Below are 23,514 nucleotides of genomic sequence, written 5' to 3' on the forward strand. Positions count from 1 at the left end.
ACTGGTGGCTGGGGTTTTTTAGCTCTCTTCTTATTGATATGATTGAAAAATCAAAGCTCAACCACTGATTGCTTCAGGGTAAAATAAAAATTTTGCACTTCATTTTGGAAAGCTATTTGCTAATGTACTTATATAAAATATTTTGTAGATTTTACATGCAAGTTTTTCACTGTGTAGACTTTCTTGAAACTAGCTATATGTCCAGAATAATTCTCCTTAGTAGCATCAGGTTATCATGCAATCCTGTGTAAGGTAAAGCCAGACCTTAGAAGAATTGCATCTGTTGAGGTTTAAAAACTATAACCAGAACAAAAGGTTTCCAGACTTACTTCTATAAATGAAACTGCAAATTTTTGACACTGTTCATCTTGTTCTCTCACCTAATACAATCACAGTATGAGATAGCAAAAATATTCTTATGAAGAAAAAGATAATTCATCCAGAGACGAAAAGAACCTTATTACTTCAGTCAATAAAGCATTCTTTGGCTTTTGTGGAAATGGCATTTATTAATCATAGCTACACTTTTTTTCATTTGTGTCTATATAGAAAAAAAAGGATGTTTTCATTAAAAACAACTATCTGTGGAATGTTTTTTTCTTCCTCTGAATGGGAAACGTGATTCCTTTGAATAGAAGTATAAGGGCAATGGGAAGATAGTCAATATAATGGCTACATGAGACCCTGTTGGATTCATATATTCTTCCAAAGCATGCAAAAGCAGTTTAAAAAAGCTAAGTTTTAGTGACCTAAACTTAAAATCTACAGTTTTAATAGGCAATCACGCTGCAAATAACAGGCTTACTCCTGAAAATATGATGACTCATGGATGAACCATTTTCTCCCTGGCCATTCTTTCTGTCTTAAAATATAAAATAAACGTAAGCAAATTTTTCCAAGGTTATCACATACTTTGCAGGGAAAAGCTAGTCAAGCTGTGTCTTTCCCAGCATGCTAAACACATTTCAAACTAACGCATGTAAACCAGGGGAATTCTTCAGTCTGCATAACTATAGAAGGACCTGTTTAGTCTGGAAGCACAAATTTAACTTGCCTTATTCCCAAAGAACTTGTCCTTGATACCAAACCTGTCTTGCAACAGCATCTATTGGACCCCCTAGCAGTTCTTTATGAACTGCTTCTGAATAAAATTATATTTTGAGTTTGCTTCTTCCCAGATCAGTTACAGGGATTCGTTTAAGCTGCAAAGCAAAACATCCTCCACTCAGAAAAATCACAGCTAATGACAGCATCTGATTGACTCCACAGATTAATATTTCACAGGTGAAACTCAAACAGTGCTTGCAGGCAGGTTTGTGATAATGTGGAAATACAACTCCAGGGAAAGGAAAAGTTAATATGAGATTGACTGATTTTAAAATCTTTAAGTCAAACACATGTGTAATCTAAAGAATATTTATATTTGGATTCTGATTCCAGTCATGATTCTATTTTCATCATTTTTTTAATGGAAAGAACTTCATCCTCTGCTCTAGTCTCTCACTGCAGAAAGTAAGAATTTGCAAAGCTGTATGCTGAGAAATCTACACGACCATCAGAAAAATAATCCTGCAGTCCATGACATTTCTCAATAGGAGGGTGGGTGGAGGAAGATAATTTATTTTTGTCTTTGCTAACATATGATTCTTACATTGATTCATAGTCAAAACATTTTCTGAAAAAATCCCTAACTTATCAAAGGCATAATGGAGAAATGATAGTAAATATCTATGAAAACAAAAAACAGCATTAAAGACACAGGAAAAATCAGAGGAAAATCAAAGCTATTATTATGCTCTGTTGTTTTGCCCTGACATCAAAAAAATTGCCTAATAAATGGAGAGGGGAAGATCATAGCATTCACATTTTCATTCTCATTAAGCCTTGTTATTTTGCAGATTAAATAAAAAGGTTGAAAGATTAGCATATTGGAAAGTCAGCTTTCCCGGTAGACACGAATTCATCATCCAGCATGATGCTATGGATTATTATTCAATTGGATGATTTCAAGGCTAAAGCGAATATTGGTTTTCATTATTACATCCCACATAAGTTTGTTCTGGGGAACTTAGCCTGAAATTGAGTCATTTAATTTGAGGCAAAACAAAAGAGGTGAGACCCCTCCTTTGGCTTTCATAGTTCATGTTCACAGCACAAGATTACAGAGACAACCCACCTGATGCGGCGGGACAACCAGAGAAATGATGCGTGCCTCAATAGTTGTTGATGCTCAAATGCAATTATCAATGAGGTCTTCAATGTTAGCCCTCTTCTGGTGATCTAACCTCAGTCTTTGAAGTGCCTTTCAATCCTTTCAGATCACTGTGATCTGTGGCCTTCTGTACTTTCTCACTCTGTCCAGGCTGACTGTTCATTGTTCCTGGTGAGTCAGTTCCAAAACTGACCCAGGGTAACTGCCTGCTTTGTGCTTGCTCTGCAGCTGTCTTAACTGCAATGTTGTCACATTATTTACCTTATAGCCTACTAAATGTTAAATCAGCCATTTGCTAAATACGTTCATGCTAAATCCATATAACCATAAGGCAGTTATCAAATATTTGATTTAGCAATTCAGCTAGTCTTTGTCTTGCCATTAGAAATGCTAAATATATCTGTGCAAGGCTGGCAATTCATCTCAGCTCGAGTCCCCTTCCCTTGGTCCATGATCTCTTCCTCCTTTCAGATCTTTTTCCCCATACAAATTCAGAACTTTGTAGATGTGAAGAACCTGCATAGGCAGTTATCTGAACATAGTGCAAGTTTGAAGTGTCTTCTCTCTTTTGAAGGGGTTTACCTAAACAATATTTTGTAAAAATACAGACCTAGAAGACAAAAACTGCTGAAAGCAATCAAATTTCTGTCGGGCTGAAATGTTTATAACTTACACACCCATGATTATATACAAGACCACACGCTACACGTAAACACAGTCATTTTAATTCTCCTCAACACAACTGCAAAAGAAATGGGAAGCAGGCAGAAAGTGTAGGAGCATTTACAGCAAGATATGCAGAAAGAACAGCAACAACAGAGAATGAGAAGGAAATAGGATGAGAAGGGATTTTAATTTCTCAGAGAAGGGTGAGTGTGCAGGTAAGGTTCCTAAGAGGCCACTTCGGAGTATGTATGAGGAAAATTGAGGGCAGCCTGTCCATTCAAGGTTTAACCCGCAAATAACCATAAAGTCATTTCCATAGTTCATTGTGGGCATGAGGGAAGGGGAAGAGTCACATTCAGGTAAGTACAGAACTGTTTTGTCTGGAAGTGGGTCAGTGAGAAGACAGGAACTGTTTCAAATTATTTGGGCTATCACCATAATACTATTTTCATAATTAGGATTATTTTATAATATTTCCAGAATCACATCTGAATCATATCTTTCTAGTAAGTCTGTATTTCTTTTGCTTGTAGGAAAATGGAATGCAAAGATGACAACTGTGCAAGATCAAAATAGTCAAAATATGCTTCCTTCCTATAATTAATATAATTATAATTATTATATTTAATCATAACTGAATTGTTATGCCAGGCAATTTCTCAAAATGTTTTCATATATCAGATAGCATTACAAACTACCAGATCTGAGAAGTTACTTCTATATAAAGGCACAAAAAATAGTGCAATGGTATGGTTTATTGGCAGTACATGAAACCTTATTCCTTCTTTTCCACTCTGAAAATAAAGTGACTGTGTAGGAAATCCTGAGCAAGGAGTCTGCTGGGCATATCTAGCAGTGTTTAGAGAGCAGGATGCTGCTGCAGGGTGCCCTGATAGGAGGAGGCCGTGACAGGACCAGCACTGGTCTCACCTCCAGATAGCTCTGAAGCTGCTGGAAACCAGTCGTTCACCAAAACTTACACCAGCAAGGGAGCACATGGTGCCTTTGCTCAAACACATTAATGGAAGTGACATCCACAAGGGGCAGGAGACATATAAGAGTAGAAGGAGAGGACATGTATAAAAAGATAAATGAGGAAAAGGCCTTAGAGAACTGTGAGGGTGAAAACAGAGGAAGAGAAACAAGAGAGGCAGGTGGAAGATATTTTGAGGGATGCACCTGGAGACACGCTCTAGGAATGAGCTGCTCCTTGCAAGAGGAAGGAAGCCTGAGAAATTACAGCCCATGGGCAATACATACGAGAGCAGAGACAGCCCCAGGGATTGCTGCACAGATGAAACCCTTGCCAGAGCAGATAAAAATGTTTAAGAAGCAGAAAACTGTGGAGGAAAACAAGAAGCAAGGACTAGCAGAAAAAAAATCTTACACACTGACCTCAGCCTCCTGAACTGTCTACCCCCTCACCAAATAGATTGGGACATACTGAGTGTTACATGCTGAAAAAACATGCAGAGTTGAGGATATGAGGGTAAGGGAGAGGGGTCTGAAATGGAATCTAGCAAAGGAGAAGGAAATGGTAACATAAGTGTTTATATGCATTTTTCTTTCTTCAATACCCTACTCAATAATTAAATTTTACATTAACTAGTAATAACTAAAAACAGTCCCCAAGTCAAGACTAAGTTTGCCTGCAACAAGACATCAAGAAATTTTTGTTGGGAGCACCTGATCTTCAGAAGAGAGGTACAATGTTAGAAACACTGAGAAATTCTGATAATTTAGCTGGCTCCCTCTTTATGAAGGAGACCTTCCTGCCAGAATAGCTGCATCAGCTGATTTTCTTGAACAATTCCATCTGTTTTTTCCCATCTGTTTATGTTTCCCCTCCTGTTTCCTTTGGTCTCAGGTTCTACTGTGGCACTTGAACAGCTTCAAAAGACTGTAGTTTCAAATGCTGTCAGTTGCTTAAACCTCCACCTGCCTTTACGTTCTCTCTGGAGTACATTATTGATATATCAACTTCAGCAACCAGCCCACTAGGTTTTATTCAGCTAATGAAAAATTATTTATTATTTATCTTCCTTTATGTACTCTTTTCATCTCTAGGAAAATTGTCTAAAACTTGTTATGCGTTTCAAGAGCTGCCTCTTGTACCTCTTGAAAGACAAAGCACAGAGACAAAAAAACATTAGAGTCAAATATCATTTTACTATTCATCTTGGTATAAAGGAAGAATTGATTTGGCATGTTTGTTATTCCATGAGTAAACTTAGAATTTAAATTCCAACAAATATATCTATCATCTCCCTCTACAAAACATTCGTTCCAATAATATCTGTCATATCTTTCAATGCAAAAGAAAAAGCTAATACCTGGAAACAGAATTTAAACATAACACCAGTAAAGGAGTTTAGGGTGTCTCACTGCAAGGCTCAATTCTCAGTCCCTTTCTGGAACTGAAAATTTTCCACACCTTATTGCAGCATCCTATTTTCTGCTTGTACTTTCTATGGTTTTGTTCCTGTTTTACTCCATAGTAAACTCACTAGTAATGCCTTCCTAGTAAAATGTCCTTTGCTCTATGCAACTGTAGTCTATTTCTTGCTGAGTGAGTATCAACTGAATTTCAGCTGGAGCTAAATATCAGCCAGTTCAGTGTTCACGAACACTACGCAAAAACTGGGTGCTTACTGGCAGTCATATTTCTAGATGTTTGATAAAGTGTGTCATTACATCACTTGTGTAACAACTTTTCCTTCACTCCCCACATTCCTCAGATTGTAAATGTATTAATTATTAAAAAAAAAAAAGAAAACACACAACCCCCCCCCCAAAAAAAAAAAAACCCCAACCAAACAAATAAAACCCAGTCAAAATAAAAATAAAAATAAAAATAAAAAATTAAAAACCGCCCACCACCAACAGACTAGCAAAGCAGTGACATATTTCCTTTATGTTTTGTGCCCCTTTCGGAAATAAACATTCTGTTTTCTCTGGTGATCTGTACTTCAGGCAGCAGAGGGAGTCTTTTATTCAATGGAGCCACATTCAGTTCCCCTCATTTACTCTTGAGCCTGATATTTGGGGGATAATTGATTTAAAGGTCAAGGCCAGCAAACCAAAAAAAGATTATCAAGCAGAATGTTTGTTCTTTCTTCTTATTCAGGAGGGATGCAGAACTAAGATCTTTTGCCATCTAATCGTCACTAATGTTTTCTTCCAAAAAGAAGAAAAATGTTAATCCATGCTTATCTTTCCTCATCTCAGCATAGATTTGCAAAGGCCTTGAATGTTTTCAACAAGAGGTAGTAAAGATTTGGCTGCAGAAGACAGGATTTCTATTTTTTTCCAGGACATGAAACAGCAAGTCTTGCAAATAATGGCTATTTACCCCCAACTCTTTGCACTGTTGCCTCCATCTATGTACTGTTGCCATTAGAATTGAGAGAGCCATTGTTCATTGTAAGAAAATATAAAAGAACATCATTATAAGTTCAGATTTCTACAGTGGCTTTCTGGATGGGTTTTGATCAATGCAGAAGGACTGCCTGAAAAGAGAAACACTCTCCAAGAGAGTGTATTACACAGAAAGAGAATGCCCTGACACTGAAAGGAACCAGGGGAAAAAAACCGTACCTACCACTAGGCTAGACAAAGGGCACAGGTCGAGGCCTTTTCTTTGAAAGCACTGATTAATGTGAGGTCCTGTTACCTGCTATAATCATCGTTTTGTTCTGAGTGAAAGCCTTCTTACATTCCTAATTTGTCTTAGAGATGGTAAAAGAGAAAAAACTGTCTACCTCAGTCGAAGGGTGAGACAGTTTCATTTTGCCTTCAGTTCAAAGTGATGGATACAAAGGATGCAGGTTGTTGTACAAATGTTAACTGAGTCATTCCTGCAACTAGCAGACCCTGTGGCTCACATCACTTAATTATTTACTATTTAGCTCAATAAGAAGGGGCATTTAGGTTGTTTCTAAATAAAATGTTCTTGTGGCACAGTTAGCAAGAACAGTTACATTCTGTCAGAGAAAAATCTCCATTTATATGTGCATGTGTAGTCTCATATTAAGAAAAAGCTAGATAGATATTTGCACAAATTAAGTATCTGTACTTGATTTTTCACTGTGAAATATAAAGCATGCTTGTAATACCTGCCTTCTTAACATTAGTAAACTAGGTTTGCAGTAGTCTTGATGCTGTTGTCATGAAAGCCCATTTCCTCATGATTTAAATGGGACTTATAGACATTTGAGGCAGGAGGAGAGCACAACACCTCTGCTAGCGCTAGAATAGCAGAAGGGAACCCAGGACAGACAGATTTCTAGGACTCAGTCAGGTGCCTAAACTAATATAGAATGAATACATGTTAGGAGCCACGGGATACCGAAAGTGAAACACAGCAAAAGACTCCACTAGCTGCAGTTGTGGACAAAGTCAGTACTCAGATTTTGTCCACATCAACAGCAAAAAGGAACAGCTTAACTACTTCTAATACAAGGAGTGTCTGACACTAGGGATGTGTCCTGCCTAGGGTGGCAAGCTTTGGAGCTATCACCACCAAAAATATAATGACTTTCTCCATTATCAGCAGATATTTCGCCAAAAAGTTTAAATAGATTCAATAAAGGTATGATGTCTCATGCCACTCGACCTCCTATTTCCTTCAAAGTCTGTCCAAAAATGGGAGGCTGCTTTTTTTTTGTTCTGTCAGAATGTTCTGTCGTTCAACTAAATGCCGGAATTTGGAGATGGAACAGAGTGACACACACACTGACTTCTGTGCTATTCTGAAGCATGGAAAATACATTAATCACAAAGCATGTACAATATCTGCCACCTGAAACAAGCAAACAATAAAACAATTAGTTTTCTAAGAAGTATTTTAGTTTAACACTACAGGAAGAGTCAAAAAGGAATACTCTTTGGGATATAGTTCACAGGCTGTGAGACCTGAACCCCTGAAACAGGTACTGCCAGGGCTAAAGAGAAAGTGTGAAAGTCCCTTCACAAAAACATGGAAGATGACAGCAACAGAAAATTTCATCTCTGCTGTTACTTCTAGCAAAAGCCATGAACATCATTATTAACTGAAAAGGAATATAACATATATAACAATATAACATATTCACTGGACTGTGAACCAGCTAGCCAGGCAGAATTCAAGAGTTAGGGAACTTGAAACAAATAAACAGAACCCAGCATGTTTTGGCTTTTAGAATCAACTTCACCTGCACTCCTTGCACAAGGGATTTCTAGCCATTCTGATGGTAAGCACTACTAAAAAAACAATAAACAAGCTCTTTAGTTAATAGTAGTGGTTACATAAATAAACTCAGCAATCCCAGTACAACATACAATGCACTTTGTATACAAAAAAAATAACCCCTGCTCACCTATCATCTCTAGATACTGATTAAAGTGAGATAACTGACCATTTATTGATCTGATAAATCAGGTGAAGTACTGCCGATGCTTTATACAACACTTCAACTTTTATCAATGGCCCTTTTAACCTAATTTATAGGGTGTGAGCAGCCATTCTTGAGCATGAAATAAACTTTTAAACCAAAATGGGATTTAAAAAATATAAAGCATTTTCTTATATAACATCTTATGCAATGTTTGGCCACCATTTGATGCTTTAGATATTCCCCAAACAATTCATGGCAAACAGTGACATGTAATAAAGATTGAATAACTTTTGCCATTTTACTTTCATTAAAAAAAATTAAGAAAATTCCCCCTCTGCAGGTTGTTTACTTTTGAAAAAATTCAACTGTATCAGTTAAAGCCAACCAATCATAACATAACAATGCTTTTCTCTTTCCCTCCTCTCTCACAAACACACATATTTACGGTCAATTACGAATCTTTCTCATACTTAAAACTCTATGTCTCTCATGCAGATATTTTTTTTCAGATATCTGTCACCTATGAACTTTATCACAAACACTGCAACTTGCATGGAAGCGCCCCTTATGCCATGCAAATCTCTCTAGTCATCTCAATGAAAACTCACCCACATTTTGCCGGCCCAGAAGACCAGAGAAATCATTTGGAATATCCCCAACACACACTTGGTAGCATTTAGCTGCTATAGGCAGTACCAGAAAGCTATGCAAGAGAGCTAAATGAGCCAGCTTATATACAACAAAGTAGCATTGAATCAGGTAAGTATCTCATTCTTGTTGACTATGAAATAGAGACAAATGAAAAATGAGACCAAGGAAGTGAAACAGATTTCTACTCTGTACTGACCAAGGTAAAAGTCCTGATACAAGTTACCCCACATTGCCAGTAGGAAATGTAGATTTTGGGTTGTCTGTTTTCTGCACTTCACACTTGTGATCTCATGTCAGAATATTGCAGTTCAAACACTCTTATAAACCAATTACATGCTTAGACAGGGCTGCACTATGTTAGAAAAAGATTGCATGTACAAACTAACATGACTGAAACGACACAGAAAATATGAAACTTTATTCACTGCACCCTGCAAGTTATGATTTTTTTGTTGTTGATTTTAAGCTTGTACATGACTTTTTATCAATTAAAATATTTTCTGATAAGACCATGTGCTACCTTTAGGTAAACCAATTTATATTACTGATTTATGTTAATCTGCAGTGAGGCGTACAATAGGACAACAGATACAATCGCATGACATAGTAGGTCTGTTGTATCCTTGACTAGCCCTGATGCAAGACATTTCCTTATGATTTGTAGACAGCTCCAAACTTTTAAGGGGAAGACACCCTTCAACAAGGCCAGATCGAGTCACAAGAATGTGACTACAGCTATCTGCAAACCTAAATGCCATTTTCTATCCTTTCATTTTCACTGAAGCTTTGAAGTAAATACGAAAAGAGCCAGAACTGAGCAAATTACCTGAGGACTGAAACATTTTTGACATAAGTCTCAAATGCAGTTCAAGCCTTTTATACTTGTTCTTCGTTGCTGCAGTTTTGTTTCATCTCAGAATGTGAGTGATGGCAGTGATGATGGAAAGATTGGACAGCTGGCCTCTATTCCCTCTGTTGGATACAGATAGAAACACTGTGAGATGCCCTCTTTCAGGAGCCTCAGAGCCTGTGTAGCAGAAACATTTAACTATTTCTTTCTGAAGGAACTGTGCAACAGGAAGGATCCATTTCACATCCACTACTTCAGCAGGTTCTGTATGCTAAAAGATTTTCTCTCTAAGTGAAAAGGCTGTAATTTCAAACCCAAGTAACATGCCGAATTTGCTGTGCCAATATGAAAAATTCTCAAATCCCCTTACTGCCATAAGTCCCAGCAATCTCTACTTTGACCCATTCACAAAACATGGAAAGACAGTTATATTTTAAAAATTGTGTGCTAAGCCTAGGAAAATGGAATTTCCAATGAAATCTGACCTAGAAGTCAAAGTGATTACTTATTCCAAGTATCATCCTCTAGAAAACAGTTTTTAATGAATTCTATCTCTCTCTATCCAAATGATAGTTGCCCCTAATTAACTACTTTACTGGTCTGTGTTTTGCTTCAATTACCACCAACCGCATGTCACATGAATAAGGACTCCAACACAGCACAAAAGGATGGAACCAGGACTGGGCACCTTTAAAATACATTGAGTAAGGTAACTGCTCTAAGAAACCAATTTGTATCTCCCCACTGCATCACTTACAAGAGCCTGCTGACACAGGCAAAATAGGGGAATACACTGAAAATTTGGGATAATTTTTATCAAACTTTGACTCATATTTAAACCACCACAGTTTAGGGCTTTTAATATCACCTATGAAATGCGAGCAAATATGTAACACTGTATAGGGGAGTGTTTTTTCAACACTCTTATTTGCTAATTATGCATCCTTCTGGAATAATAAGATACAATTATTAGATACATTATTGTATGCCATGCTAGATGTAGGAAAAATGGAGCTGTTCCACAGGATGAGCTCCTGAAGAAAGCAAGACAGTGCCCTCACTGTCAGGAAACAGTCCCAGGACCTGAGCAGGGCATGGGTTGTAACCATCAAATACCGGCAAGGTGACAAGTCAGGGCTGAGATCAGACCAGAAAAGCCATTCCGGACCAGCAGGGACAAGAGAAGAGAAGACACAGACCTGCCCATGGTGCTGCTCAGGCAAGGGCTGAAGCCCAAGCCCATAGTCCATGGGTTCAGGTAGGAGCTGCACAGACTTTGGGTCTGTCCCCCTAAAACAGCAAGGATATCAACTAGTGCACTGTTTACACTAATACTTAATAACCCATAAAAGGCCAAAATATTTCACAGGTGAAAATAAGATGGGTGAAAGAGATGCTAAGTACTGTTAAAAAAAACCAAATATACCATCAAAATCATATTTTCCTTTTTTATTCAAGTAACACTGGATTTAAAAACATCTCAAAAAATGCAGGAACTATTCAGATAGTAATGTTACTAAGTTATTGTGACACCTTCCTCTCCTACTTCCCATTTTTAATGTGGTTTCTGAAACTAAAGAGGCAGGTGCATTATATTCAGCCCCAGCGTTTTAGAAAACAACATCCAGAGCATAAAAACATATAAGACAGCAGGGATAGACAGAAACTTAAAAGAAAACAGGATAAAAATCCTGACTACATACAAAGGCCTCTTGCACAGTTGGCATCGAAGAGCGAGACTCAAACTTTGATAAAAAATGCAATCCAAATTCCTTCATTTTACACAGATGCCAACACCTGACAAGGCAGGCTTTCAGAGATTGTGACCAGTTCTTTTATTTTTGCAGCCCATTAATCTTACTTCAGAAAAGGTGTGACTGTTTGGAGTTTTGTTTTTTTTAATCTATGTTGACTACTTAATATATTCTATTGACAAAACATCAGTAACTTCATATGAGAAGAATCTATGTGCATAGTGTTCTTATTCCTTTAGAAATATCATCACATCTGTGGCTTCTAAGGCACCTGTATTCTAGTAATAATACACAACAAGGCTACATTAAAAAAAAAAAGAAGAAGAAAACCCTGCTCCAAGAAATATACAATCTCCATCTAATTGTAGGGACAGAAAAAGGTAAAATGCCAGATTAGAGGACTATACTGCCCCAGGAAATGAAGGAACTTTATCACTTGAAGAAGCAGAAAGAGAGATATAAAGGCAGACGAGGTCACGTACTGCTTGTGCCAGATTCCCTGTGATATCCAACTTGAATTTTACTTTACTAGTGTAAATCATAATATTAGCTACATGATAATCTCATCATAGTCTGTTGTTTTCTAATTGGGTTTGCCACTGCAAAATATTAAAGCAGACTGTACTATTTTTAATTTTTATAATATTTTCATTCACAGCTTCATAATGTGTCAGAGAGCTTCACCAAATTAAGTTTAGCTTACCTGTAATATCCAAAACATACACATGTTAAATCACAGAGGCATAGGATGGTGTGGGTTGGAGGGCACATTTAAAGGTCATTTAGTCCAGCCTCCCTGCAATGACCAGAGACATCTTAAACTAGATCGGGTTGTTCCAAACCTCATCCAAGCTGACTTCGAATCTTCCCAAGAATGCAACACCTCTGGGCAACCTGTTCCACAGCTTCACCACTCTCACTATGCTAATCTTCTTCCTTATATCGAGTCTTATCTTCCCTCTTTTAGATTAAAATCCTCACCCTTTGTCCTATTACAACAGGCCATGCTAAAATCATTTCTTATAAGTTCCTTTAAGTACTAAAAGGCCACAATCAGGGCACTCCAAAGCCTTTTCTCCAGAGGTGCTCCAGGCGTTTAATCACCTTCATGGCCCTACTCTGGACACACATGAACAGGACTCCAGAGCCAGACAGAGTATTCCAGGAATACTGCAGAGCAGAGAGGGAGAATCCTCTCTCAACCGGCTGGCCACGCTTTTGATGCAGCCCAGGGTAAGGCTGGTTCCCTAGGCTGTGAGTGCACACAACCAGCTCATGTCCAGGTTTTCATCCACCAGTAACACAAGTGCTGCTCCACAGAGCTCCTAGCAATACTTAATTTTCTGAGTTCTATATGGTGGAAATTATCACCTAAATTTACTAATTTTTGATCCTGGGATCTTAGTTCAAAAGTAAGCAATTCTGAACAAGCAGGATTTGGAAAAATGAATAGGAAAAATTATGTAACATCTGTTTGGAATTTGGACTAAGATTATGTTCAGCTGACAATATTAGATGCTCTTTTCTCATCCTGCTCATAAATAACCATGGTTAGACAACACAATTTAGCTACTTACATGACTAGAAAAGGCCTTCAGGTTATATTTTTTCACATTTTCCATAGGAAATTGTGTCATATCTTCTAGACAATTCCGGATGTCTCAATTTACCATACATTGCAACTCCTATTTATGTTAAAGTCTCATAATGAGAGAAAAGTGGTAGATATATGCTGGACCAAATTGTGTAGAGCAAAATGGACTTTCAAATATTGAATGGAAAAATAATCACACAAAAGTCCTTGCTAGACATGTAGGAGACACAGAAACTGGAGGCCAGTTTTCAAAAATAAGTTGCCCCTCGAAGTCAGGTAAGTAGGTTTCCCTTATGAGAAGCCATACAGGACAGGACAGGACAGGACAGGACAAAAAAAAAAAAAAAAGGAAATGAAAGGATGGAAACTTACTGATAATATGTTGTGGGAACCAGAAATACTTTGTTGATTTCAGAAAGGCAGGTGACCAAACGTACAGGTGAAGATTTGGCTAAGTATGATTTCTTAACTCAAGAACATTGCTTCATCATGTCCTGTTTTTGGCAGGGATTGAGTTAATTTTCTTTCTATCTAGTATCCCTATGAAAAAGTGCTGTAGTTTGGGTTTAGGATGAGAGAAATATTGATAACACATTAACGTTTCAGTTGTTGTCAGTTAGTGCTTATTCAAGTCAAGGATTTTTAAGTGTCTCATGCTCGGAGGAGGTGCCCAAGAAGCCATGAAGGCGCATATCCAGGACAGCTGACCCAAATCACCTAAAAGGATAGTCCAAAGAGCAGAATAGGATGAATAGTGATTCCCAAATGATATTTGTCACTGTTCAGGATGGAGGACAAATAAATAAATTAAAAGGGAACAAATGCAGAACTCGCTCTGTTTCCTTCACCTCCTCTAATGGCTCTGTGCCTTCCTTCATATCCAAACACATCTACCAGAGGCAGAAACCACCAGGAGCAAGTGATCCCTCGTATTTTTGCCACATCTCCTCTGTGACAATGCCTAGACCCAGAAGAAACTTACATGGAGAACAAAACCCAGGCAGAAAGGCAGAAAGAGAAGAAAACATATCTACATGCTATGGCAGCTTAGGGTATATACCAATGACTTTCATAAGAAACCTCAAAGGGAAGCTAAACATTGTCATTGCACCTCCTTTTCATCAATAAAACAAAGCAATTAATTTATACCACGAATTCTAGCTGAATTTTGATTTACTGAATTGGCACAATAAGTTCAATGATTCCTGGCAAGCTTCTTATTTAATGTACTTAAAGAGCAGGATAAGGAAAAGTACAGACTTATCATTCAGTTTATACAAAAAAAGAGCAAAGCCAGCTCCAAAACATTTCACCATATTGGATGATCTTAAATTTTTTATTTTAAACCTAGCAAATTTTACATTCAGATGCATTTTTAAAGAGATCGTAAGTGAAATATAAAAACTAATGAAGAACGTTGTAAGTGATCTTATGAATTGTGGATCTATTCCAGACAGCTGTAACTGCTCTTAGTCCAGAGAAATTTTGTGTGAAATAATTCACTTAGAGATTACTTATTCTTAAAGGTTTGTAACAATAGACAGCTCTATAACTCTAAATCCAGATACTTTTCTATCCATTTCTATCACCACATGAACACTGAAAACAGCTGTTAACAGTCATCTTGGGCTAATTTATATTTCTTCTGGTTTTAACATCTACATTTCTTTCAGCTAACATTTTAGCAGAGACTAATCACTCTCAAACCTGTACTTTCTTTCCCCTTCAGTTCAAACTTTTCTGGCAATAGACTCAACCTCTTCTTCTTTTTCCTTGCTTCATTATTGTGCACAAGTCCTCAGTATGAAGTTATCTTAGCTGCCTGCTTTTAATTACTTGATTTCACTTTTTAAATTTATTTTTTGCCATACCAGACTATTCATAACATTCCGTGATGCTCATTGTGATACATCTAGTAACTAAATGTTTCGCTAAAACAGATTGAGAAATGCTATGTTCCTGACCTAATGTTACTGAGCTTTTAATTTTTCATATTATCAAAATGCTTAGTGATGGCTTGCAGTAAGAGGAATCTAGAAAATACAGATAGATCTTCATTCACTCATAAGTAGCACTTTTCATTTCTTATGGATATTGTATTATGTAAATCCGATTTGCATTTTATCAGCTAAGGTTCCTCTGTTTCCTACTTTCCATGTTACATACTGTCAAATATTCATCAAGTCTAAAGATGGCCAAAATGTCTAATCATAACTGCTAGCACAGGCAAGAAAAGATTAGGCAGACTATTTGTTCTGACCAGAGGGAAGAGTTCAGGGTTTTCTTCCAAATGGTCCATGCATTCTTTTTTTTCAGGTCATGCCATAACCACTTCTGTCTGTCTAGTCTGCCAGTGTGTTAAAGCTAAAATGCTGAAGTTGGTAGCATGATAAAGTTGAATTGCTGCCTATCGTTTTTTACTCAATTACTTGAAAATGATGTTTATAAAATAGATTTACGCTTGGTTAATTATATATTTTAGAGTGTGAGCCATAAAACACGAATATTCTGACTGGCACAGTTACAATTAGTGACAGTGAAGCATATGGTAAATCACTCAAACAGTGGTAACTCAAAACAGTCAATTCAATTAACCAGGGCCCTGTTTAACCTTTTCAGACTCAAATTAGTATTGCTAGAATTGGCATTGGCATTTGTAGCTAAATGCCAGATCTGCTGTTACATTTTCATGCCCTTGAAAGTAAAACTGCATTTATGGCCAAAGCTCTGAATGTAAATTTAAACATTCAAGGATTTGCTCAGTTAGTAGCTCTAATTTGAAAAGTATTTCTCTTTCCAAGCACTATCCTGAACTTTGAGAGCTCCAGCTGTAAGCTCCTGTCAAACTGACTCCACGTGTGTAAAACACAGGCTCAGAATTCACCCTTGTTCTAATGGATATCCTTTATTTGAAACCTGATGTTTACTGAATAAGAGTTTGCTTTGAATACCTCAGTGGATTTATCAAGCAGAGCCATGCAAATACTTTTGCTGTTCCTTGCCATCCAGCTTAGGCAGCCTTGTCTCCGTCTGTGACCCAAGGGCACAGAGTGCCTTCTGCAATGTCCATGGGTGGATATCTCTGCTGCTCTCCTTTTGACATTATGTAAACAACCAGGCAACATGTGTCAGGCCACCTCACTGATACAGATGAAAATTAACCTGGCGACAACAATAACAAAAACTTCAGGTTTCAGACATTCTCAAGCTGCAAGTAGGCTGTGACAGGCACGTGCAGCTTGAAGTAAGGAGAGGAGCGGGACGAGTCATTTCAATGGCAGACTGCAATGTGCCAGCTGAAGACATATCTCAGTAGGTAGATGCATGTGTAAGATTTTAACATCAACACTGACTGAAGTGCTGACCTCCGAAATTAAGCTCCATCCTCTCATTTCACACCTATATCCTATTGCTTATTGAAACACACTTAGTAAGTATTGTCAAAATTTACTAAATTTACTTGGATCACAGCTATTAAAAATTGATGATGGATTTCCTCAAAAGTGCAATCTGAATTGACAAGTTCAAAAAATATTCAAAAAATGTTATGCTTATATTTGAAAAATACAGAAATAAATCAAAAATATGAGACATTTGAGGATTCCTAAAGATAAAAATCCAGTTGACTTCATTAGCATGCATCATCCTAATTTTGTCAGGATTTCAGTTATTCAGACAAATAAATAAAATATATTTCTTAATAAATTATCTAACTTCATTACAACTGACCTCATTCTCCTGTTCTTCATGCACAGTGTCATTGCTCTTGGCTTTATACATATTTGAAACAAGTAGATCATCTACTGACATCTCCTTTTTGCTTTCACACTTAATAGAAAGGTACCACCTCTGATCCTTCATCCAACTCAAAATTTAGACTACTCTAATAGTTGGATTCCCCTCTAAAGCAGGGGAAATACTGTCCATTAGATTTTGCAGGAGGAAAAGCCAAAGTCTCTGGTTCTGCCACCTTTGTCTTACTATGTAGGGTGTAGAAGTTGCTACAATATCATATGGGATTCTTTACCTGGTCAGTAAAGAACACAATGTAATAGCCACAAGGCTGAAGGGTTCAAATTTTCAATAGAAGATAACTAGAATATTTATTAGTATCAACATTACTGAGAATTTTTTTGTGTTATATTTCCGTTTGTTTCATTACAAGTGATAAAGTCCAGGAATCTGGCTCATAGAACAGCTGCTTCTTGTGCAAATACAACAAAATCATAGAAAACTCAAGATACGCCTACTCTCTAAAGGTATGTAAATATCATCAAAAATATATTTACACAGATACAAAAAATGTGCTATCTGTCTTAAAAGAGCTGTTTATCACTGTAGGAGTCCACAACATGAAACAAGCACCAATATAATTTCACTACAGGAGAGTTTGATTTTGCCACTACACTTGAGGAATTGTGGCTTACATGAGGAATAAAACAAATTCATCCATTGATTGAATAAATATTCTCATCTCAGAAGAATTTCAAATATAACCTGGAAGGTCTGTGTGCTTTTCAAAATTCTAGCTGCACTTCTGAAGAAAAATAAGCAAAAGCTTTGATATTGTATTAAAATGGAGTCATTTAATGAAAAAATACTGCTTCATATTACAGAGTGAGTGTTATATGGAAAATTGAATTACCTCTTTATTAAATAAAAATAATTTAACTGTGGGGTCAAATACATGAAAGAACTCAGAAAAGCTGAGTTCAAATATTGCATATCTGAAAATAAACTAGTAGGAAAAAGTTCAGGAAATAAGTCTAACATCAGAAACCTAGTGATATTAGGAAAGTTGGAAACTAAGACCCCCAAACCAAAGTTTTTTTAGTTCTACACCTACAAAATCTGCCCTTGACAAGCAAAAAGACTAATACACATGAGCCTGGTAAAGGTAGATGTACATTCACTGCATATACAAAGAGTATGAAAAAAAAATTGGAAACCTGTGAATTGCTTCATTCATCTACTATGATAACTCTGAAAACTGTCTGTAGTAACCTGAAGATACCATCTTTAGATGGAACTAGTACCTTATAAAAAGCTTAATATCATTAACTTTCCTTCCAAGGGACGTGTCCTAAACACAAGAATCATTAGCTATTATCTTAACAGAATTATCAGCTGAATTTGTTTTAATATGCTAAATGCTAGTCAGAAATCACCCTTTTTCCCCCCTTTCGCCCCTCAGGCTTTTGTAGCCTTGTTTTGTTGGTGTTTTTTTCCCCAAATAAAACTATTTCAATACTTGAAAGTTCAGAATGAGTCTTATAAGGTAAAATAAACAGACATCAAACTAAGTAAGTACTCCAAAGATGTCCTATTTCATGTTTCAGTTCAAAACCTCTGTTTTCCTCTATTTTTCCTGAAATGGATGTGAAATTTCCAGGTTTTTTATAATATATATTTACAATTAAATTCATGAGCCTAATTATGGTACTGTATCCAAACACTGAGAAGACACATGCCTTTTACCACTCACCAGCATTAACTATACAACACTGACATCAGTAATAATTTCTACTCCTTGACTTAAAAGGTATAATGCTGTAAAAATAAGAATGATACTGGCAACCGTGTACTGCTTTGTCACAGACAATGGACAATATTGGAAAAATGCAGGTTTACTGTAAAGCTCAAGCTGTAAATGTTTGAGACAGTTACTTTGCCTTTAAGAACATTGCAACAAATCAGCATTTTGTTCACTTTAAAATTAAATTTACCATTGCAGGGAAGCATTAATAGCTAAGAAGGGATTGAATATAACTAACAGGTTTGTTAAGTTTGAAGCTTTGAGGCTTGTTTTTTTTAAAAAAAAAATAAATCAAAAAACAGCAAGGTCTTGAGAAGGAAACTTTGCCAGTAACTGGTCATTACCTGGCATGACAGGAAATCAGCATGTGGCAACAAGCCAACTTCTAAAGCTTTCATCAGCTGTTTTAATCACCAAAGATTATTATTCCAAGTTTAAGAAGCTTATGTGATTTATCTTCATGGGTCTGACAAAAGAAAGTCAGCAGTCATTCCAAGAGAGGCACTCCTATTGTGCTCTGTGATATTTTAGACTGTCAGGAAGTAGCACAATGTACATGATACAGTCTGTGTAATCCTTACATTCCTGATTGTATAAGCCTCAAGAGAAAAGCTGTATGTGATGATGACCAAATACTTATGTGGGAAATCCAACATTATGCAGGACCAGTGCTCCTCTCATTTCTTCCATAAAATAATTACACGTTATTAAAATAAAGAATAATCTTTGACTGAAAGAAGAATGTTCATTCTTAGAAAGATTACCACAAAGTCATGTTTTCTTACTAGAGTGTTCATTCTTGCTTTAAAAGGGCTTTTGTAAAGAAGTAATTTTTAAGGAGCTTGTAACAGAGATAATTGATGGATTTTTGGTAAAAACTACATTAGACTATGTGAAGAAAGCCTGTCAGCTTTCACTCCTTCCCCTATTTTTGGAGCAACCACAGACACAACTTTCAAGTACACTGTAAAATCTGTCAGTCAGTGACCACGCAAAGCCATGTGGCCATTACTATGAAATTCCTACACCTCTACTAACAGAACACTCACTTTGATAGTAATGTCCCTTAAAAAGGTCTACCAACACCTTCACAAACTAGAAAATAGACAACTCTTGATCATGCCTTGTCAGATCAAATAGCCAGCTGAATGACAGAGCAAAGGGACCGCACACAAAGAGCTGCCTGTCAACACTTTGCCCTTTTTAAGCTGAAGTGTCTGCAGATAAAACTCCTCTGTCACTCATAACTGAGAAAACAGCAAATCTTAAAAACAACAATCATATCACACCATTGAGACTCGGTCTATTTAATAGAGTAACAGCATGAACAGGAGCAGCTTAACTGAGACTGCATGACAGAGTAATATCTGCATTTTGAACCATACGATTTGGCTTTTCCCCCTTTATTTCAAATTCACACTTTTTCATCCTTGTTTGCCCTGCTCTTTTTACCTCCATCCCACATTGATTTTAGTTCATTAAAACTCTTACTCCCCACAAAAAAACCTTCAGGCTGATGTTTCCTACCATCATACTGCTCCATCTGTCCACCCACTACTTTTTCTAAATCAGTCTACATCTTTGTTCCATCAGAAACTATAGGACAGTGAGAGGAAGTGGAAACAGAGTGTGTTTAGATGTTTTGCATGCAAAAACACTGATGCAATTCATATATGTTGCACAGATTTACTTTTGCCTGTCTTTGGGACAGTTGAAATATTTCTTCTCCTCTGTCCATTCCCTCTTTTACCTGTGGTTTAATCCCCTTTCATGAGGTGTTGGGACAGTCCTCATATACAGGAAGCTCAGCTCCAAAACTGATAGCTCTCTCATTTTCCACCTGTTTTACACACATAAATACAAGCCCTTTCACAGCAACTGCAATCTAAAGTGAAACAGTGTACATAAAAATGTGCCCTCAGCAACAGCCAGATGACAAGAAGGTGACTTAAACAGTTCATCTCAACTTCTTTTGAATTGTTTGGCAGGAATATTACGAACACTGTAGTCACCTACTACAGAAATCTCTGCATGTACTCCTCACAAAACATGAAAAAGATGAATGGAAATTTGTGTATCCAATCTGTAAATCCCTTTAGTAAAGAGATTACCAGTAAAGAAAAGAGATTTTCATGAGGAAGCACAACCTATTCATAGTTAAATTTCTATAAATCTAACACAAAATCACTACTTTACCTGAAATCGTTCAGAATTTACGGAATCTGAAGTAATCAGTTGCTATGCATTTTCCTGAAAACCTTCCAACAGACTGAAACTTCAGCTTCAAATTACAAAAAGTGAACTACTGGGAAAAGAAAATTATAAAACTGAGCAGGAATAGCCCTTGCTATTTTTCCCACAGCCATTAGTGCTACTATCTTTGCATGTCTCATGGACATGGGGAAAGTGAAACACTGGCAAACCTGACTACATCTGCGGTGAATGGCAAGTGCAAATGTCAGATCCTCACCTTTGAGCATTCCTAGTATTTGCAATTTAGCATCTAATTGGCATTCATCATCCCTTTATGACATCTTGTTCTGCTACGACGGTGAGGAGACCTGAAACAGACCTACAGCTTAATTATATATTCTGATTTTTAAAAAATTACTGGCTTCTATTTAATATGAGAGTAAATAAGTAACATTTACCCTGAGTGTTATTTTTAAATTATATAAGATCTACAACTACAGAACGAAGTCGTACTGACATTTTGTTAACATCCTTTGTTTCAAAGAATTTTCTTGAGATTGTCTCAGTTTAAAAAGCACAAATTCACATATAAAGGGAATTATAATTTATATTTTTAGGATATTAGAACTTTAAAATTTCTCATATACATCAATGTATGACACATTGTTTTCTCTGTGTTTGTATCAGATTTCTCACAACCAAAATCATCTAGGATTACCATTAAACATGTACATGTTTTTAAAGGAGGCTAATCTTACTTCAGTTTGAAGTAGATAGGGTTAGACATTAAAGTCTGCATGAATAGTCCATTTCCTATTAGGACTCATGCAAGCTACCAGTCCTCTGAGGCTCCAATTTTGCAGCTGTCATCTTTCCCAGCATTTGGGCAATGAAGGAATCTTTTGTTCTACTGAAAAGTGGTGCATTGTTCCCTGCTCAGGTGCCCAGAGTAAAACGTATAAGGCAACACAACAAGCATCTCTCCAGACTGCCTTGAAGTTGTGGGGTTTTTCTTTCCCTCATGGAAGATTTTTCACTGAATGAAACTTCCCTTACTCAGGTGAAGAAAAATTGCAGCTTCATATTTAAGATCTTGAAATAAACAACACAGATTTTTAAATATTTTTAAATGGCATTAAGGGTGTAAGCCAAACCTAGTCCCTTAACAAACATAACAGTAAATTGAATGGTTTTATTTTGCTCTCTGCATTTCAACAAAAATATCCAAGTAATTTTCAGACATTTTCAAAACACTGTTCATCTGCTTTTCTTTATTCTAGTACCTAATGAGAAGTCCCAACACTTTCCATTTCCTTTGGCTTGATCCCCCTTGACTGCTGCAGGAAAGGTCTTCACAATTACTTTTGCCTATTTCATATACTCTTTTGATCTATCTCCTACAAGATGGGGCTGCCTCACCGCCTCTAATTCATATGCACTGTGGAAAATAATTCCCTGTGAAACACATTCTGTTAATAATTTGTCTACAAGGCAGGCAGAACCCTCTAGAAAGAGACAAAGATATCTCTGCTCTGAAGAACAACTGTCTTCATTGTCTAGGGAAAGAAAACATCAAGGCTAAGGTATAATAAATGAATAAATGAGAGCTCAAGTAGATGAGAATCTGTAACTCACAGACAGCAAGCCTGCATTGGCATACTGGCTTTCATTATGAATGCCCTTTCAATGCAAATCTCTTAATTTTCCTCAGTTAACATGCTTTTAGTTATACCAGAGTTGTGTCAGACCACATAGAATTGATGCCTTTAGGTGAACTAGGATATGTGCACCTCGATAACACCAACATAAACTTGGGTCAGAGCGCTCCAACCACTAATTGGCATAGAGACAGGGGGACCAGACTAGACCTAGCCTGAAATAAAACATCCAAAATGTGCACAACATGTTGTGGGTACTCAGAAACCATTGATTTTCTTTCTAGAACTGTTTCTGCTTTGCTGTTAATTAGACGAGACAGAGTGGAAAAGAAGCAGGCAACAAATAGGCCTTACTCGATCAAGTGTACTTGCTGGGCAGCAAAAAGCATTCCATATCATTTATGAAACTATAAATGCCACACAACTGACTGAAGCAGAAGCTTATTATCTGTCAGAAATACAGTTATCAGGAAGAGAGTAAGGATAAGCCACCTTTATTTCTAGTCTGTCGTGGGTGCCCCTATCTACTGAAAGACTCAGTTATTCTTGTCATTTTAATTAAAACTGGACCTTATGAAAAAAAACTTAGTCGTTTTTAAATTCAGGAACTCACTATAAAGCAAAGATCTATGCACACTCATCTCAAAGTCTTACCTGACCACAGGAGTCATTAGACAAGCACTGCCATGGGATTACTACATCAACGTAAAACACAGCTCTTAAAAGTCTAGGGACACATCCCACACTGCAGAATGAAATCAGAAGGAACACAAAGCATACAAATGAGTTATAAATGCAGTATTAAGCTCTTTATCTAATTTACACCCTTCTGAACTCCACCCATGCAGGTGTGTATGCTCTGAATTAAAGGGCACTGCATGTAAAAGCACTTGTGATATAAATTCTGGTTAAATACAAACTATCACTTGGGTTCCTAAATACTAAATAGAATGAAATTAATCATATTTAATGCAATATATTCTGAATATAATATTAACCTCTGTGTCAGGAGAGTGTGGTGAGGT

At 36.9% G+C, this 23,514-nt stretch overlaps 1 long non-coding RNA gene across 2 annotated transcripts in view; it reads right to left on the minus strand.

Moving 5' to 3' along the window:
• LOC136290603 (uncharacterized) overlaps positions 1-23,246 on the minus strand; it is a 79,997-nt gene extending 56,751 nt beyond the window's left edge. Inside the window, exons 1-2 of one of the 2 annotated variants that reach the window (XR_010721240.1) lie at positions 23,144-23,246; positions 9,731-9,876 (exon numbers count right to left, since the gene is read on the minus strand). This is a non-coding gene — a long non-coding RNA (uncharacterized lncRNA). The remainder of the gene's footprint in view (positions 1-9,730; positions 9,877-23,143) is intronic. The other variant, XR_010721239.1, reaches the window with a different exon arrangement.
• Positions 23,247-23,514: the final 268 nt, after the last annotated feature.

The sequence above is a fragment of the Chamaea fasciata genome, unplaced genomic scaffold (genome assembly GCF_029207755.1).
Source record: "Chamaea fasciata isolate MVZ Bird 193981 ecotype frontalis unplaced genomic scaffold, bChaFas1.0.hap1 SCAF_6, whole genome shotgun sequence".
Lineage (NCBI taxonomy): Eukaryota > Metazoa > Chordata > Aves > Passeriformes > Sylviidae > Chamaea > Chamaea fasciata.